This window comes from Danio rerio, chromosome 7 (genome assembly GCF_052040795.2).
Source record: "Danio rerio strain M-AB ecotype USA chromosome 7, GRCz13ab, whole genome shotgun sequence".
NCBI lineage: Eukaryota > Metazoa > Chordata > Actinopteri > Cypriniformes > Danionidae > Danio > Danio rerio.
This window is the reverse complement of record NC_141027.1, coordinates 14,362,971-14,380,505: the sequence shown is the minus strand read 5'-3', so window position 1 is coordinate 14,380,505 and position 17,535 is coordinate 14,362,971. Positions and strand designations below refer to the sequence as shown.

The 17,535-nt window shown below is 33.5% G+C and overlaps 2 long non-coding RNA genes across 2 annotated transcripts in view; one reads left to right on the top strand and one right to left on the bottom strand.

The window, feature by feature from the left end:
- The window catches only part of si:ch211-132d3.4, a 27,087-nt gene extending 12,744 nt beyond the window's left edge, over positions 1–14,343 (top strand). Inside the window, exon 5 of the long non-coding RNA NR_186720.2 lies at positions 13,795–14,343. This is a non-coding gene — a long non-coding RNA (si:ch211-132d3.4). The remainder of the gene's footprint in view (positions 1–13,794) is intronic.
- LOC141375317 (uncharacterized) overlaps positions 12,409–17,535 on the bottom strand; it is a 41,148-nt gene continuing 36,021 nt past the window's right edge. Inside the window, exon 2 of the long non-coding RNA XR_015495414.1 lies at positions 12,409–17,535. This is a non-coding gene — a long non-coding RNA (uncharacterized LOC141375317).

Genomic DNA, 17,535 nt, shown 5'->3' with positions numbered 1-17,535 from the left:
CTTTTAAAATAACATTTTTAACCCGGCGCACATGAGGAAATACTATAGTTAATTATAGAAAATATGCTAAATATTTACTAGTATAAAGTAGGGAAGCATTTTATGTTGTTATGTTGTATATCTCATAAACTCTACAAAACCCACTGCTTAGGGGTTAATCTTTTAAATTACCTACTTGAAAAAATACTATAGTAAATTATATTAAATATGCAAAATATTCACCAGCTGTATAATATAAGGCAGGGGTCACCAATCTCGTTTCTGGAGGTCCGGTGCCCTGCAGGGTTTAGCTCCAACCTGCCTCAACACACCTGCCTGGGTGTTTCAAGCATATCTAGTAAGACCTTGATTAGCGTGCTCATGTGTGTTTGATTAGGGTTGGAGCTAAAATCTGCAGGACACCGGCCCTCCAGGTACACGTTCGATGATCCCTGATATAAAGGAAGCATTTTATGTTGCACTCTACATAAAGCTGGGTTGCTTAAAAAGTTTGAGGGTTAATCTTTTAAATAGTTAAGTACTTGAATTAATCTGTTTTGGTAATTAGATAGTTGCTATGGCAACATAACAACTATAGTAATATAAACAAATGACCCAATACAGTAGTTTTCTACAACTTTTGAATATATAGTTATATTGTATTAACATTAAAGTTAATACAACAGTATACTGTTGCATAGTAATATAATCTAATATAATATAATATAAAATAATATAATATAAACTAATATAATATAAAATAATAAATTATAATATAATATAATATAATATAAAGTATAATATAATGTAATATAATATAATAGGGTTCAAAAGCACTATAGTGTTTACTATAAATTACTCTGCTATTTTGTCATGTGGGAGCTGTTGGCTTTGTCAATATTTGACCCAATTTTGAGTCAAAGCAACTCATGGTTTTGTGTGTAGTTTGTTTATTTGATAAAAAGCATGACGCACATCACAAATTGAAGGCGTTCAAGTTGAATTTGAAGGACAGTTCCTTCCTCTCCCCCCTTCTGCCAGGGCACAGCGGTTGGGCAAGCAATTAATTAAGGCTCCATTACAATATATTACCCAGTAAAATGGAGGCAGTGATACAGAAAACCATAGAGAAAGTTTGCACCGGGACAGCGGCAGCATTTCACAGCAGTCGCACACACAAAAAAAAAAAAAGAAAGAAAGGAGGAATTATTGATATGGGATGCACTGAAAGAAGTATCTGATTGCTGAAACTGAGGATTTCTAATCTCAACACCAGCACTGCAGAAAAACGAATGGGTCGAGATAAACAACTAATGTTAAGATATACACTTAGCACAACGTTAAGCAAAACACAAACACACTTCATTAAAAGTGTATTACACAATAGATATCAACTTCAAAATAACACTATGTGTACTCATATATATATATATATATATATATATATATATATATATATATATATATATATATATATATATATATATATATATATATATATATATGAAATTGCATTATGGGAGCTTAATCTCTACAGTTTAACAGAGACTTCTATAGATATTTTAGTAGGTTGTTAGATAGATAGATAGATAGATAGATAGATAGATAGATAGATAGATAGATAGATAGATAGATAGATAGATAGATAGATGTTTTGTCTATATATTTGTATGATAGATAGATATCATAAACTTATTTTGCTTATATATTTGTATAAATGATTAGATAGATAATATATAACAAATAATAGACAAATAAGTAAGCTAAAATAGCGGAAAATGTGCTTGCAGTTTATTACAATGTTTTGTAGTGTAATATACAAAACCGACCCAGACAATATATCACTTTAAACTATTATAGATGTTAATAATCGTCCCTTTTTTCCATCTTTTCAAGGTTAAAGGGTGTTGAAAGAAGATCAAACTCCCATGAGGCAATTCAAAAGCTTAAATAAACTGGGAAAAATAAAAGCGAGAATGACAAAATACCGAAAACTGCTAACTTATGGATATTTTTACAGTGTGCATATTGTTCACCCTACAACATTTTGATTGTAATGTAATAGCGCACACTTTTATTACATTAATTATTATGAAAAGCGCTATACAATTAATCTTAAATTGAACTGAAGAGATATGGAGGAAGAAAAAAAAGTGCAGTTTTGGAGACGAGCTGTGGGATGGGGGAGGGCTTTTACTGTCTGGCTCTCAGTCTGTGGCCCCATGTGGCAGTTGCTGCAGCTGGCATGTTAATATCAAAGGCCTATGGGAGGTTTGCTATCTGGGAATATTTGTCTGGCATACTAACAGTTTTCTCCCTGTCATATGTCATCTTTATGTCCGGCGTTAAAGGGCTTCGCGTATTTATTTTTCCGAAAGAGCCAGCTCTGTGAGATTTCATTTCTCTCTCTCGTGATAAAAACTTTGTGTCAGATTAGATTTGGAAATGTATATTTTATGACTGCAGCTGTAATGGAAACCGCTAGTTCTGCTTTCCAGGACAGTTCACACTTGTGTTGATATTTTTTAGTGTTTTGTATTGAAGTCACTTCACGTATGAATTATATATTTTGCTTTAAGATTAATAATACTTGTGATATGAATGATTATGTTAGATAATCATGGCCATACAGTGGATAGTAAATAGTTGTTTTAGCTTCTTGTGCTTCTTAAGTCATGTAATAATAATAATAACTATGATATTAGTAATATTATTAGCAGTGTATTATATAGCTTTATAATAATCGATTATCATTCATGGGATTGACTGTGTAGGTAAATAACATGATGTATTGTCTAAATATATTATTTTGCATTAGTTTTATTTGCTTTTTAAGACAACAATTGTCTAATAATAATCATAATAATAATAGTATTATTATTATATATTGTATATATTAAACAATATAAAATTAAACATGTATCAATTAAACAACATAAAAAGAAACATATTTTGTCTGTAGATTTGTATGATGGATGGATGGGTGGATGGATATACATTTTGTCTATATATTAGATAAATAGATGATGGATGGATGGATGGATGGATGGATGGATGGATGGATGGATGGATGGATGGATGGATGGATGGATGGATGGATGGATGGATGGGATAAGAAATGGATGGATGGATGGATGGAATGAGAAAACAGTAAACACATTTTCTCTATATATTTGATAGATGGATGGATGGATGGATGGATGGATGGATAGATAATTTTGTCTATATATTTGTATGACAGATATATACTTTTTTGCCTATATATTTGGATGGATGGATGGATGGATGGATGGATAAGAAATGGATGGATGGATGGATGGATGGATGGGTAATAAACTATTATATCTAGTTTGTATAAAGTCGTTTTGTGTCTTGACTTGTTATAGAATAATTTTTGCCATTTTATTAACCCCAGGTTGATAGTGGGTAGAGTTAATGAAGACAGTTATCTGTGGTAGGTGAGCAATCTGTATCGTTTTCATCTGTGGTCATAGCTGCGAAAAGAACAGTGGCTGAAAACCACTCTGAATCATCTCTTGGGTTTGCGTTAAAGACCATTGTGTGTGTTTTTTTACGGTAAAATTCCCCTTGGATACCTCAGCTGTCGATCTCGTCTTAATCTTGGGATAAACACGATTATCCGGCGAAGGGTTGTTCTCAGCTTTGTATCAGCTACGGGGGAGCTTTCAAATGGTTTCCCCCGCCTTTTTTCTCTCTCCCCCTCTCCTTGGACGAGTGGCCCTGAAAAGCCTGGGATTGGGATTCCCGAGCAAGACTCGGGCTGGAATAACAGGCAGCAAAAAGACCCACAGTCAGGACAGAGCTAAAATCAACTGTTAGACGCAAGTAAATCCAGAACATCAATGGGTGACAGCACATCTTTCTAAACCCACTGGCATATAGTTTCTTGTTTTAAGCACAGATATGGAATTATGAAGTCAAATTTAGAATGTGTTCTAATTTTTTAAAATATAAATACATTTCTAAAAACATTGTGTTGGAAAAAAAGAGACAAATTCACAATAAGAATATTTTCAGTGGTCTAAGACTATGAAAAATAAAGACCCCCAAAAATATAATTTAGAAGTATTATTTATATTTTTTAGAATAAAAGTAGGAAAATATATTCCTAAATTAAAATTTTTGTCTTGTTTTCCAATATAAAAACTTAATGTTTTAAATTTGACTATGAAAAACTCCAAGATAAAACTTCCAAATAAGATTATTAAGATTATTATTATGTCTTAAAGGTATTTTTCATAGTCAAACGTAGAATGTTTAGATCTTTGTGTTGGAAAAAAGACAACAAAATCTAAATAAGAATATTTTGGGGTGTTAAATTTCTTAATTTGACTGAAAAATACTTATAAGACCCGCCAAAAATATTGTTATTTAAAATTTTATTTTAATTATTTTTGGGAGGTCTTAAACTTATTTTCTTTTCATACATCAAATTTAGAATGTTTAGATCTTTGTGATGGAAAAAATAATAAAAGAGAAAATTTTTGGGGTCTTCTAATTTTGACTATGAAAAAATACCTTTAAGGCCTGGGGTCTTTGTATCAGAAAATGTATATTTTTGGGGCCTTAAAGGTATTTTTAAAGTCAACTTTAAAACATGAAGACCCCCCAAAAATATTCCTATTTACAATTTTTGTCTTGTTTTCCAATATAAAGATCTTAATGTTCTAAATTTGACTATGAAAAAATCCTTTAAGATCATTAGCATAGAAAGTTTTTGAATCTGCCACTATGCTAACACATAGGCATTTGAGGCTCCACCCTTTTTAAAAAAAAAAATTCAAATTTCATTTGAATTTAAAGCAACAGTCTGCAAAATGGCACAAATTACGGACAACGCCTATAACAGGTCCGTTTCATTGTTGAAACATTATTTGTGGCGTATTTTGAGAGACTTTTTACATCTTTTTACAAAAAGGGGCATAGTAGGTCCACTTTAAAAGGTATTTTTCATAGTCAAATTATGAACAGAAAGATCTTTGTATCAGTAAAGAAGACTAATTTTAATAATTAAATTTAGAATGTTTAGACCTTCGAACGATTCAATTCAATTGACTTAATTTAACCTTATCATTCACTATACCTTTCGTTCATTCATTCATTCAATTTATCAGGGGTTGGCACTGCAGAATGAACCGCCAGCTATTCCATCATATCTTTTACCTGGCGGATCCCTTTTCTGCCGCAACCCAGTACCAGGAAACACCCATACACTCTCATTCACACACACTCGTACACTACGGCCAATTTAGTTTATTCAATTGACTTATAGCGCATGTCTTCAAGAAACCCATGCAAACACAGGGAGAACATGCAAACTCCACACAGATATGCCAACTGGCCCAGCTGGGACTCAAACCAGCGACCTTCTTGCTGTGAGATGACAGTAAAAAGTAGTATGTTATTGCAAAAAACAAGGCACAAAGTCTAAATAAGGACTTTCTGTGTCTTAAATGTGTTATCGACTCCCAAATGAAAAGTCTGTCCTCATTTACAAATGCTCATGTCACTCCAAACCTGGATTACTTTCTTTTTACTAGAAAAAAGTATTAGCTTTAAAAACATGTTGTGTGTGTGTATGTATGTGTCTTTAACAGAAGAAACTAAGTATAAGAGAGGTTTGGATCAACATGAGGGTCAGTAAATGATGGCAGAACGTTCATTTCTAGGCCTTTAAGTGTGCTTTTAATCTCAATCTAAGCTTATGAAAGAGCCCTTGTGTGACTTCAAATCAGTTCAGAAGACAAACTCGCACTTTTGATCCTTATTATTCAGGTCTGTGCCATTGAAATCATCATTTCTGTATTGTATCGAGGGCGCAACCTTGAAATAAAAAAATAAAAAAATGAGGTCACTTTTGAACGTTATTTCAGTGCTCTTTAAAGACTCTCCTTTTGTGGATAACAATGCAAAGTGCTAAAGATGAAGTTGGAATGACCTGAATGCAGTTGCGTTGAAAAGTTCCTGGTGATGTAATTTGTAAAAAAGCAATAAAAATGAGAGAGAGAGCCACTCATACGCACATCACTGTATCCAAGAAGATGCGAGAGCAAAGGGCATTACTAAAAATTCAGAAACAAACTCGGAGTCAAGACCGTGCCCCCCATCATTAGAAAAGACCTTGAAATGTAATGATCAATGCTCACATTTTGCTTCACTTTTTGTCCACTTTACTTCCTAATGAGGAGAATTATCAAATATAAAGGCTATATAGATTTACAGTTTATTGAAAGATTGTTGTTGATCTATTGTAATTATTCTCATTAGAATGTTAAGTGCACAGTAAAATAAAATGCTGGGTTCCACACAAGTGATTTGTGTTGAGACAACAAGAAGGAATTAAGTTAGGTTATTCGTTTGGTCACACTTTATTTTAATGGTCTGTTTGTTGAATTTAAATTACATTGCATCTACATGCCAACTTATTCTCATTAGATTATAAGTATTCTGTTAGGTTGGGGTTTTGGTTAGTGTAGATTTAAATTTTTTTGCTTGATATCTGTTGATATACAAGTATCAACAGATATCAAGCAGACAGTCTACTAATACTAAAACGGACCATCAAAATAAAGTGTTAACATATCATTTTTACAAATTTAGGTAGATTGAACTTGAAACCAAACTCAAGAATGTTGTTGTTTCAGCTCATTTTAAATAAGTGGTTTGATCAAAGAGCAAACACCATTTTTTGAGTGTAATGAAAGTTTTAAACCCTTTGACTATCATTTGTGGTTAGCACTATTGCCTAACAGCAAGAAGGTCACCGGTTCGAGACTCGGCTGGGCCAGTTGGCATTTCTGTGTGGAGTTCGCATGTTCTCCCAGTATTGGCGAGGGTTTCCTCTGGGTGCTCCGGTTTTGCCCACAGTCCAAAGACATGTGCTATAGGTAAATTAACTAAATTGGCCGTAGTGTATGAGTGTGTATGGGTGTTTCCCAGTCTTGGGTTGTAGCTGGAATGGCTACGCGGGGTAAAACATATGCTGGATAAGTTGACGGTTCATTCTGCTGTGGCGTCCATTGATGAATAAAGGGACTGAGCTGAAGGAAAATTAATGAAAGAATGACTATCATTTTATGGACAAAACTTTTTTTAAAGGACATCTTACCACGTTTTTAAATTTGTGTGTGAACAATCCCTTCAAATGGAATCATGAAATAAAAATAAACTTGCAAATACAAAATTGGTAGTAAAACGTACGCATAAAATATTAATTAACACCATGAAAAACAACATTTTAAACTAAATTAATTAAAATAATATTTTCTTTTAAAACAGAATCTTTGTTTAATCTACAAAATCTGCAGTTTACTACTTTATCAATTATAGATTTTTCATCTAAAGCTTGTCTTTATCATTGTAAGGTTTTTTATGCTATTTTAACTTATTTTAGTAAGTTAATCAGATTTTAACAAAAATGTTTTAGTTTTAGAAAGTGGATTTAAAGTTGTACAGTGGCTCAGTGGTTAGCACTGTCGCCTCACAGCAAGAAGGTTGTTGGTTCAAGTCCCGGCTAGGCCAGTTGGCATTTCTATGTGGAGTTTGCATGTTCTCCTCGTGTTGGCTTGGGTTTCCTCCGGATGCTCTGGTTTCCCCCACAGTCTAAAGACATGCACTATGGGTGAATTAGATGAACTAAATTGGCCGTAGTATAAAAGTGTGTGTGAATGAGAGTGTATTGGTGTTTCCCAGTACTGGGTTGCAGCTAGAAGGGCATCCACTGCGTGAAATATATCCTGGTATAATAGGCGGTTCATTCTGCTGTGGCGACCCCTGATAATTAAGGGACTAAGCCGAAGGAAAATGAATAATTGAAGTTGAGATCAATAAAAAAAAGTTTATTTTTATTAAATTCTCTTTAGCTTAGCCCCTTATTTATCAGGGGTTGCCACAGTGGAGGGAACCACCAACTATTGTGGCACATGTTTCACGCAGTGAATACCCTTCCAGCCGCAACCTAGTATTTAGAAACAGTTCATTTTATTCAACTATAACATTTTAGGCAGCAATAATAATTTTTAGTGCAGGCTACAGAAAACACTTAACAGCTCAAGAGAATTTCTTTAAAGAAATTATTTATGAAGATTTTAGTTTTCATGTAGTCTTTTTTAATGTTAGTACAAAATTACATTATTGCCTTAATTAGCTGATTTAAAATAAGCTACCATTTACATGCAGTGTATTGCTTCATGTTTTTATATAGTCGACAGCATGATAAGAAAGCAAATAAAATGCTGTATTGTGCATCAATAATATGCAACTTTTAGCATTTTTAGTGCCCTTAAAACATTTGTTGTGTGAATAAACAGCCAAAAAAATTTTTTTTGTTGAATGAAATTAATATTTTTAGTCGGTTTGATGTTTGATGATGTACATAAACGTGACAAGAAAAGTTGAACTTCATTCAGTTCAAGAATTTGCATTTGATATTTATTCAAACTACTTAAAATGAGCTAAAACAACACAATTATTTCCTTTTTTGGGGACAACTTAATTGTTTTACCTTCAATCCACTTAAATTAAATAAAAAAACTAGTAAGCTAACTTAATTCCTTCATGTTGTCTCAATGCAAATTGATTGTGTAGAACCCAGCATTTTTAGCTAAAACAAATTGGTTAAAACCAGACTAACTTATTAAAATAAGTTAAAGTAACAGAAACTTTTGTTTTCACATAACATTTTACAGTGTATGTTTAGGTTCTTGTTACATTATTTTGTTTCAGTTAACACGAATTTCATTTAACATTGTTATGCTTTTAATTGACAATACAACCCCCACTGCAATGCCTATGCAAATAAGCATGAGGCAGTGTGATCCTCATTAATGCTATCAGAGTCAAGTTCAAGTTCATTGCCTGTGGGAGTCCCAGCCAGACTGGGAACTTCTTCATCCACCCCTGTGAACCAGCTCACCCCTTGTAACCCACACCCGTTCGGGCCCGTCACTCCACCCCTGCGGCCTGCTGTCCGGCTGGAGGGGCTCTCCACTCGGGGCTGTTGCTAAGGGAGGAGAGCTGGACGCCCCAGAAATGTGCTGGTGAAAAGGCCTGTCTGTCAAAGTGTTTGAGGGAAGTCAGGCTGCTTGGCTCACACACTCATATACACACAACCTGCCTGTGTGTGTGTATGTGTGTGTGTGTGTGTGTGTGTGTGTGTGTGTGTGTGTGTGTGTGTGTTCCAGACCCTGGGAATGGCAGCAAGCACTTTATATTCATCAGCCCCCCCTCCTCCTTGTCGCAATGACTTTTTGGTAAACAGCCCCCCTTTTCTTAAAATGTCTAGTCGAATCCCGAAGTCCTCGTTAATGGTTTTTGGTTAAATTGATGTACAGCGTAAATACACTATAATTTTGTACTAAAAATACATGCTTAAAGTGTGTTCAAGTTACTTACCATAGTATATAAAATAAGCTGAAAAGACAATTAATTTTGTTTTTAATTATTTTTATGTTCAATCCACTTAAATTTGTAAAAAGCTAATAAGGTTTATTTAACTAAATTTCTAAAACTTAATTCCTTTATGTTGTCCCAACAAAAATCGATTGGGAACCCAGCATTTTTCACAGTCTTACTTAAAAATACTACACTATTTAAAAAAAAATAATAATAATAATAAATTAAAATCTTGAAAGCAGCTTTTTAAGTAGATCTAACAAAAATTTTCGACGTAATTCTGTTACCTTCTATTTCTCTGAAATGGTTTATGAAATTTACTAGAGATTTCTCAGTGAGAATATATGGAAATGACCCTTTATTCAATAGAAAAGGTACATAATTATCCATATATCATAACCTTTCCAATGCATTAAGTTCTTTATAGTGGAAAAAGTTTTTTATGTTATATATATACTGTATTATTTGTAGATTGTAGATTTTTTAGTCATCCATCGACACTAGAAATATGCCTAGGAAGCCAGACAGACATTGCGTCTATTGATTCCACCATGTTTCATTTTGACACGCCCTCAACTTGCGGTTTCTTTCTCGTAATAACGACTGTGTGGCGTCTTTCGTGTACTTTTATCTTAGAAATACGATTTATCCGACATGACTTTAACGTTTGTTAATGACATATCAAAAGGCTCTATTTAATGATCACAGTGCAGCCCCAAAATACTGCACTATTTAAAAATAATAATAATAATAATAATAATAATAAATTAAAATATCTTTAAAGCAGCTTTTCAAGTTGATCTAACAACTTCTAAGGTCTAACTTCAGATTTCTAAGTGAGAATATACGGAAATAACCCTTTATTCATCAGAAAAGGTACATAATTATCTATATCTCATAATCTTTCCAATGCATTAAAGTTCTTCAAAGTGGAAAAATATATTATGTTATATAAATATACTGCATATATATGGCTCCATGAAGATTTTTTAGTCAATAAATTGGCAGATTTTGCAATGATGTCCTTTAATGCAAATAAAGAAGAGTAGATCTTTGAATTCCATGAAATGACAATAGGGAAAAAGTTATTAGATTTATTAGATTAAGAAAAATGTTTAAGATAAAAGTGTTTAAGTTTTATTTTCAAAATAATTGTTAATTCCCAATTGATTATTTATCACCAATAGCTGAGTTTCCATATAACTTGAGGAGGTTTTGGACTTTAGAAACAGTGTTATAGTGGGAGATGGAAAGCCCTTTACACAATAAACACCCATTACACCTATGTGACTAATGAGTAGTCTCCATTGTGTACCAGGTTAATATTAAGTAAATTTAGCTTTATTTCTAAAGCGATATTACAATGTAGATTGTGTCACAACAGCTTAACAAAGAAGTTCTAGTATATTGAAATAGTTTTCAGAGTTGATGGTCAGTTTAGTTCAGTTCATTGTTATTTAATTTTCTATGCTGAAAGTCCAAACGTTGAAGAGTAAATCCATCGATTCGCAGCTCAAGTCCCAAATTAAGCAAGCCAGTGGTGACCAAGAAACAAACTGAGGAAAGTGAAGGGAAAAAAACTTGAGAGGAACCAGGCCCAGTTGGGCATGACAATTTGTGCTCCAACATCTTGATGGAAACAAGTCCAATTTACACTTGGTATTTTTCAGTTTTGCAAACTTTGAAACAATTTACTTAATGTTAGGATGGAAAATAGTCTACTGATGGTTCCATCAAGAACTATTCCATTGTACAAACATATTATGGTGCAGAAAAGTTCTTTAGTTTATCAAAATGTTCTTCAGACCAAGAAAAAACCAAGAAGGGTTCCTCAAAAACAGCTCTTCATAGATCACTATGAAACAAATCCTGTGTATAAGATTTTTAAAATGGCCCAATCATCATCTTACACTCCTAAAAACGGAAGAATTGTTTTAAGAGTGTTTCGAGTTGTAAACGTATTAGGTAAACTTTATAATATGATTACATTTCTGCTATAATCAACATAGTGGAGCGTTGTGGTAAATAGTGCATTAGAATGTCATGGAGGGCTCTGTTCCCATTACAGTAGCGTGTGTGTGTGTGTGTGTGTGTGTGTGTGTGTGTGTGTGCGTGCGTGCGTGTGTGTGTGTTTTCTTGAGGTCTCATTCAAGGCTGAGGACGAGAATTGAGAATAAAAGGCCAGTGATTTGCATAAGCTGCATGCTGTCTGAGGGTTTTTTTTTTTGGGGGGGGGGGGGGGGGGGGGGGGGTCTGGTGAGAGCTAGAGGAGAAGAAAAAAAAGATATGCGGGAATATAAGAAAAGAGACAGAAAGAAACCCCACATTGTAGAGGCGCAGAATGAGAGAGGGGGTTTGAATGAAGCAGAGGGTGAAAATTGACAGAGAAAAGGGTCTTGCCAAGTCTCCTGCAGGGATTAAATTGTCCATAAACCTCTCTACATATAATTTGGGAAAACTGGTAATGGCGTTGGTACACATCGTACACAAATTCGAAGGGTGACGGGGTATAGAAATGATTTGCAACACTTTTGGAAGCAAATGAAGAATGAGGGATTGAAAACAAATAAGGGGGATGAATGTAGAAGTGTCATGAAGTTGTGTGAGTTACCTTTTACTAGATAACCGATTTTCTTTTACTGACTGCGTTATTTGGAGCAATATAAAATACTCGAAATTATCTCGAAATCCCACCATCTTTAAGACTATAATGGCCGCTCAGCATAGTGAACATGATGCAGTTAAATTGTACAATAACACAACCACAGTGCAATTTAGATTCTTGATTGTTTTCATTAAACTCAACAAATGAAAAGCCATCAAAATGGACTCTGGTCTTTCCAAAAATACACTACCTTTAACATTTTAGGAATATTGCAAACCTGTGAATCCACTTTTATTGTTTGTGGCTGAAAAATGGCTGAAAACGTATGTTTGCACTGTATTGTGTTTCAGATCACCGTTTTCAAAAAAGCAGAACTGGATGATCATTGAAGATTGATAGATTGATCTACATTGAAGCAGGGTTGTCATTTGCATTTCAGTCAATCAGATATTTTGAGAGACATTCAAGACAGGGCAAATGTCTAATTTGGCACACAGGAGTCTTTTAGAGAGTATTTTTATTCTTCTTTCAACAATGCAAAAACAACTTCAAACACTATATTTAAAAATAACACAGACATGCCTGCAACTGTAGATATTTCTATCTCTTTCTAATGTCGATAGATGACAATATAAGCTAAATCAGAATGCAAAAAGTATTGAATATCACAGTTTTAACTTATTTACAGGAAACACCTACTATAATCAAATGTCATTTATACACCAAAAAACGACATGCTGCATTCAAGCCCTCCTGGGAAGTTTGTATACAGGTTGACAAGGCGTAATTTTGACGACGGGAGCGTTCAAGTCACTTTCGTCGGCACAAGATGGTGGTATACCTTCTTTTGGTAAATTACAAGAGCATAAAGCCAGGTTTGTCATCTATAGTTATAGAACATGAAGAGCAAATAATTCTCAATCAACTCTTTTTTTATAAACAAATAAGGCATATTTACATGAATAAAATGCCTATGAAGCCTGACAGACATTGCGTCTATGGATTCTGCCATGTTTCAAATGGACACGGCCTCAACTCGCGGTTTCTTTCTCGTAACAACGACTGTATGGAGTCTTTCATGTACTTTTAACTTGTAATGCTTTCCCAAAAAAATTTATTCTTTGGTTACTCACTGAATATAGATCCTTCTCATTGTAAATTTATTAATGTATTGCTTTTTTTGGCAACATTTAAAATCCATAAATGTAAATTTTCAAAGAAACACCCTTACTTTTTTATTTTCAGAAAGGACTTTGATTTATTTGTGAACTCTTTAAAAGACTCTAACAATTACATTGCATGTAAAACTCCTTTTTGGTGTAAATCATTTAAACTTGTTTACTTTGCTGGAATTTTATTTATGTAACCCTCCTCGTCTCTGTTCACATTGTATCTTTGTATTGTTCTTTCTTGCATATAAAAAACAACAACTTGCAAATACGGTTTATCCGACATGACTTTAACTTACTTACATTTGTTAATGACATTACAAAAGGCTCTATTTAATGATCACAGTGCAGCCCTAAAATACTGACTTATTATCATGTAAAATCTTTTAAATTTATTTTAATGAGTCTTTTTTTAATTTTACTAAAATATTTATTTCACTGAATGACAATTATTTTCCCATACTTTATCATGCATTTAATATGCTTTCTCTGTATATAAAAATACTTTAAAGGATTTAACTTGATTTTAATAGCATCTTGTTGCTGTTACCAGTATATTTTCTTATATTTGTCATGACAGTAAGCCATGTGATATTAATCTTGTTCATTATTTTTCTCTCTAAACAGGCTCCTACCATGGAAAACTGTATAAATACCTATAAAACCACAGTTGTCATCAGCTGCTGGAGAAACTGAGACCCTATCCTGCTATGTTTGACTCAAATGGTCAATCTGATCACCTCAGGAATCCAGTGTCCAACATCTCTTCCAGACAGTGCTCTGTGGAAATTAAACAAGCAGTCATGAGGGATAGATTTAACATGTGCACTAATTGATTTATCTGGATAGCAGCCTTCAGACAATCACTAATAATTGTAATCAGAATGATTTGGGCTGTTAAACCATATAGATTTTTTTAAAATTGTGTCATATCAATTGCTCAACAATGTGCCTTAATGTGTGAAATGTTTACAATGATGTTTGCTAATGTTGCAACATGGCAGTGTCTGAGAATTTATATGTATTCAATGTTTTCTTGTCTTATATACATTATAGTGAGCTTTCATGTTAGATACAGTTGTGTTTGTAATGTAGCTACAGCATAATATCTAGACTTTTATCTGATTTTGTAATGTCTAAACAATGTCTGTACTAATAAACATGCATTAAATATGAGTTTGTTGAGACTGATTTTAGGTTCTGCTTCCCATAAAATTTACAAACAATAAATAAAAGGTTTTTTTCTTAAGAAGTCATTTTGGTCATCAGAACAATACATTTCTACAAAAAAATCGTTGATCCTTCAACTATTGGTATTTTTAGGAGGGTATAGAAATACAGTAAGAGCTGGATATTAAGCTAAATTGTAAGCTGATAGTTCTGACACCACATGATAAACTGAGTAGCAAAAAATAACCAGCAATGAATCACCTCATTTGATGCAGGAGTCAAAAAAACATATGTGCTGATGCAGAATGAGTCAGCTGGGTGGGTTTGAGGCTTAGTGTGTTTGTAAATCTTTGGAAAAGAGATCAAATAATTGGATTTGCTTGATTGGCAGACTCTCTTCAATTATTGTTTTAATTTACTGGGATTAAATAAAGGTGAAGCATACATTCCTTGCATGATATTTTCTTAAAAATATGCACGAGCTGGAATGCTCATTCAGCACTCCGACAGCTGATGAGGAATATGCCTGATGTAAAACATCTTAAATTACATTAAGCCACAGAAGAAGCATTCACACACCTCTCAAGTGAAGATGGATGTCTTCTTTTGCAAATCTGACAAGATTTATTCTTCAGGTGAAATTTAATTTTAATAGGATTTTCCACTGAAGTTCCACAATCACAAAATAATCTGAAGTTTTGAGTCGTGCTAGTTAATCGTTCCTTAAACGCCAAAACCTTTATAAATGTAGTGCAAATTAGCGCTATCTTGAGCTTTTAAATAGCCCAAGCTTCGAGTCCCATTTGTTTCATACCCGTTCTCTACAACCTTCAGCCTATTTCTGTACCAAAAAAGGATAAATAAAACAAATATCATTAAAAATACATTGAGATACTTTTGGTTATTTAAGATCAAATAATGCACAGCATTATCAACGAGATAAATCAGATTAAAATAGTTACACATTTTCAGTACCATGCAATCGCTAATGAATGTTCAATTATTTGAGAAACAAATACGACAATATAGCCTATAGGCTATGTATTAATATTCTCTCTACAAATGCTAGGGTACATTAACCCAATGTTGGGTCAAAATATGTATAAACCCAACCGTTGATAAAAAATAAAAAAAGTATTTTAAATGAAATTGGAAAAAAATAAATAAACAACGTTTGGGTTTATTTATATTTGACCCAACGTTGGGTTAATACAACCCATATTTTTTATTGTTTCAACCATTTTCTTTCTTTCTTTGCTTTTAGCTTTGCCCAAACTTCTCTCCACAATTAAACTCCGTCCCAGTAATTTATGTAATTTATTACGGCGTGATTGACTTGCATCCGTAAAATCAACAATAAGAGGAGAAACACGAGGTCTGACGAAACACAAATATTTTTTTCTTGGAAAACACACATACGTGACACGACCATTATATAAACATTTACTATTAGCAATAAACAACCTGTGTGTATTAGATTTCCAGCTATCTAAATCTAACAAACACAGCGCTCATATATGGATGAGCCTGTGGAGAAAGAAGAGACTCATTAGTCGTTCGGATATCAAGTTAATATTGTGGGAGAGACTCTGGACTGCTGTAACACGGGGTAAGTTTGTAACACCATTAGTTTGCAATTAGAAATCAGCTACAGGGGTAAAATAACCATCATCCACAAGCAGCATCCTTCTTAGGAAGTAGTAAGACACTTGTGTAAGAATAGAATTAACAAGACAATTCGGAGAAAATAAGTTCGCGTCTGCTTTATAGTTTGATGGGGGAAACAATGTTAAATGCTAAACAGCAGGACGCGTGATCAGCAGCAGTGCTTCGTTTTATTAAAATAAACACATGCATTAAAATGTTGAAAGTCTAAACTTTATGCCCGAATAGACGTGAATGCGTATAACACCTTATAATAAGACTGAGCACAACACAATGACTTAACTCGTTGCACAAATGCTTTAAGAGCTGTTAGCGTGTTGTGTTTGCTCTGAAATGCATTTGCTGTTTTACTTAAAATGTTTTCCTATATTAGGCTAAATTAAATGTCCACGTCTTCTAATAATATTTCGATCCACAACGATTGCATTATTTTTATCTGACACGGATTTTAACAATTTAGGTTGTACATTTCCAAACAGCTTGTTTACAAGATAAGAGGTTTGTTTGTGTGCAAATTAATTGGTGAATGCAACTATACGGATATATTAAATAAATATATATTTTAGCTAAATATATTTAGCCATTTTATAAAGTAGCTACTGTAACTACACTCAAAAATATGTTGCTGCATGTTCAAAGTAGGCTATTTATTTGAAATGAAATGAAAAGCATATGTATTGCGAGTTTATTTGGGGCAACTTAATTGTTTTTACAAATTTAAGTGGACTAAACAAAACAATTACGTTAACTTAATCGATTTGTGTCTGGGCAGCATGAATGGATTGTGTAGAAGCATGTATCTGTTTTTATAATATACATATCAGACTAATATTACTCATTTTATTTTCATACAAGTTTTACAAACCCTAAAAAAGCTTTTGAGATACTCGACATGTTTCACTCAAAACAAATTGGTCTCCAAAACATGGTTAAGTAGCTACACACAAACTCCACGATCTCCCCATCCTCACCACAGCCTGTCTCGGGTAACCTTTGAGGTTTAGTTAATAGAAAAGGGTAGTGACCTCTTTATGGCGAATCAAAGGGTCAAACTGATTCAGAACTGACCAGACACGCGTCATTTGCACTAACAGGCCTCTTAAAAAAATCATGAATATCTCTGATTATGAAATATCAAATGACTATGATATTGGGGAGGGGGAATGTTATATATTATGAACTCTGAAGTAACATCTGTTTGCATTTATTTAGAAAAATAGTATCTTTCAAAAAGTAAGGTTACAAACATACATGCAACCATGAAATCAGTTATATTGAATTGTTAAGACAAGTGCTATGGTGCAAATAATATCATTTAATCTTAAACATTTTTTATTTCTTTACATAAATATTAATCAGTTTGCATTCCAGCAGTCGGAAAAGTGGACCTCATTGATGCTCTTCAGTGTCATATTTGAAGTTGATGTCAACACTGGTCTCTTGAGGACCAGCCATAGATGACACAGGGGTCAGAGGTGATGTGCTGGGTTCAAGTGGTTTGTCCAGTTATTCCCAAAGGGCCAATCCAATGAT